Here is a 3,246-nt window from a genome sequence, read left to right as displayed (position 1 = left end):
CAATCATAAAATCAGTGTTACTAAACCTAGACTAATCATCAACTCGATCGGGTACTAAATTAATAGGTCAATTTTGAAGTAATAAGCCAGTGATTAACATGGTTGAACTGAATTTATGTGATGATATTTATAAAAATATGAACAACTTGATGTAAACAACGCCTTTTTACATGAAGATTTATCAGAGGAAGTATACATGTCTCTTCCCCTGGCCTCCCATGTTCCAAACCAAACCATGTTTGTTGTCTACAAAAGTCCCTATATGGCTTCAAACAAGCTAGTCGCTAGTGGAATGCCAAGCACACTTCAACTCTTGTTACCTTTGGTTATTCTCAATCAGAGGGAGATTATTCCCTTTTTTGTTCATAGCAACAGTGCTAGTTTCACTGCAATTCTAGTATATATCGATGATATGGTGCTTGCTGGTGATAATTTTAAAGAGATCAAGAGTGTAAAATGCTTCCTTGATGATCAGTTTAACATTAAGGATTTGGGCTATCTTCGATGTTTTCTTGGGCTTGAAATTGCAAGGTTAAAAAAAGGAATGTTACTTAATTAGAAAAAGTATACCCTTGAACTTTTAGCTGATGCGGGTCTTCTTGCAGCCAAAGCTGCCTTTACACCTCTTGACCCTGCTCTCACACTCTAGAGTGAAAAAGGTCTTCTACATGATGATTCTTCGGGTAATAGAAGATTGGTTGGACGTTTTATCTACTTAACTACTACGAGTCATGATATCAGTTTTGCCATACAACAACTTTTGTGAGTTACTAGTGAAGTCACTAGTAGGGGTGAAAGTGTGTTGGGTTGGGCCAAGCTTTGCCTCGAAAAGCCCAAGCCCAAGCCAAGCCCAGTACGAGCCTAACTGTTGAATAATGTCACCAAAAAAGTCAGCTTCTTCAGCTAGCTTCAATAACACTCTCCTTTCAATTTCCTGGCAAAAAAATTTAAATATTATTCTTTTAATAAATAATTATGTAAATGTAGTCATTTTGAAACTATTTACGCAGGTATATCAGTCAAACACGCCCACATGGGGCATGACCCAGTAGGGAGAGACACGCCCATATGAGGCGTGACCTAAGAGAGAGAGACACCCACATGGGGCGTGACCAGGAGAGAGACGCCCACATGGGGCGTGATCCAGTAGAGAGAGACACGCCCATGTGGGGCGTGACCTAAGAGAGAGACACGCCACATGAGGCGTGACCAGGAGAGAGACACGCCCAACATGGGCGTCTAAACCCTTAATATAAAGACAAACAACATGTTTTATTATTCTTAACAACATTCATCTCTTCTCTGCACTGCATGCAAGTTCCTCTGTGTCACACCACTACCCCCTAACCTATAGCATCAGGCGTTGGAAGTCGCAGTGAGTTGTTGGACGTCGCAGAGGACATTGCTAGTGCCATTAATGATGGTTGCCAATCTTAACCATTCCTACCCAACTTTTCCCCGTACTCATAAAGGCTACAACTTTTTTTTACTGAAAGTACTTTTTATTTAAATTTTTTTGAGAACCGAGACAAAACTCATTTACTATACTTGCAAAGTAAAAAAATAAAGGGAATATTGTAATATTTCCATAAATACAATACATGAAAGCCATTAACAGTTTTGTAGACCAGGGAGGTCATGCCCCTGTTGGGCGTGTTTCTCTCCTGGTCACGCCCAATGTGGGCGTGTCTCTCTCTTAGGTCACGCCCCACATGGGCGTGTCTCACACTGGGTCACGTCCCATGTGGGCGTGTTTGACTGCTATACTTGCGTAAATAGTTTCAAAACGACTATATTTGCGTAATTATTTATTAAAAAAGCAATATTTAAATTTTTCTGCCTCAATTTCCCCCCAAATACATACCAGAAATTATCTACTCAAAATTCTGTTCTCTAGGGTTTAAGCTCTCCGCATCTTTGGCTAGATCATTTTCTATTAAAGAAAGATCGGATGAATAGAAATTACCCCACTTCATGATTATAACCATCTCTCTGGATTTTGGTAGAAGACCATGCCATTTTGGAATTGCATGTGCATGCTCTACACATGCTGCAATTGTCCCTGTACCAATAATTACTGCAACAACAACATCCTGATTGCTGAATTTACCTCTAATTACTATTCTAACGATATTATTAACTAGAGCTGCAACATGCATATCCAGGCCATTTTTCTCCATGGCCTTGTTTTGTTTATCTACTACATCTTCTCCAACCAAATCCTCACTATGGAAATCCTTAATCAACTTTATTAGAGTCTCAAATGTTATTGACGTTTGACTCACTGGAAAAGAGCAGGTAATACCTAGTTTTCTTTGTCTACCAGGGGGAGGATGATAGTCCCTAGTTCAGATATAACAAACTTTGCAAGAGATGTTGCAATAAAATCAAATAAGTCATTTGAAGAACCAGTCATCAACTTAGGAAGAATTTGAGTTTTTTAGTATATATCTTGATAATACCTTTCCTTTTTACACCCAACAACAACACACGAAGGAAGTGAAATTTCATGCCACCAAGGCCCAACGCATAAAAGTGTCCTTTCTCATCCCAAGTTGGAAGATTGTCATTGTCAACATAGGTGGTCAACATCTTAAGCTTGCTACCACCTTCAGATTCAAGACCTGCATGCATCTCAACCTCCATAGCATCAGTAACTTGCCTCGACTTTTCAATTTGGGTACCACACTGTTCTTCAAACTCCCTCACCATAGCCACTGCATGAACCCACTTCTCCATCATAACTCAATCACTCATCGAAACAACCAAAACCTTCCTAAGACACAAACTTTTGGGTCAGTGGAGTTAAATGTTTTCATTTCCTATCTTATGGGAAACCTTTTCGCTTTGCTTAGCCCTACCCCCTAGGGGTATTTTAGTTTTATAGGAATTGGACGATCTTATTTGGTCAAATACCTAGTGATAAACTCTTATATTCCTTTCATTACAGTATTTTTGAACAAGTTCTTGGATAACAAACCTAAGGATTTTTTTATTGATAAGAGTGACAACAGTGACTATATTGATAACAGTGATGATATCAACAGTGACCTTGATATGGAGAAGAGCAGCAATGGGCATATAAACCTTTACCTCCGATACTCATACACCAGGTAACTCTTTGAATAATATGATCCTAGACACTGGAACCAAGGATCATATCACCTATATTTCTTCTCATTTTACATCCATTAGAAAGATCAAACCCAAACTCATCATGCTACCCAACGGTAATCGTGTATTTGC

At 39.1% G+C, this 3,246-nt stretch overlaps 1 pseudogene; it reads right to left on the bottom strand.

Moving 5' to 3' along the window:
• Positions 1 to 715: 715 nt before the first annotated feature.
• LOC133284842 (hexokinase-2-like) lies at positions 716 to 2,727 on the bottom strand (annotated as a pseudogene).
• Positions 2,728 to 3,246: the final 519 nt, after the last annotated feature.

This window comes from Gastrolobium bilobum, unplaced genomic scaffold, assembly GCF_033153095.1.
Source record: "Gastrolobium bilobum isolate Gb01-03AN ecotype WA unplaced genomic scaffold, APGP_CSIRO_Gbil_v1 utg881, whole genome shotgun sequence".
NCBI lineage: Eukaryota > Viridiplantae > Streptophyta > Magnoliopsida > Fabales > Fabaceae > Gastrolobium > Gastrolobium bilobum.
Note: the sequence above shows the minus strand (reverse complement) of the source record. Positions and strands in the feature narration are given on the sequence as shown.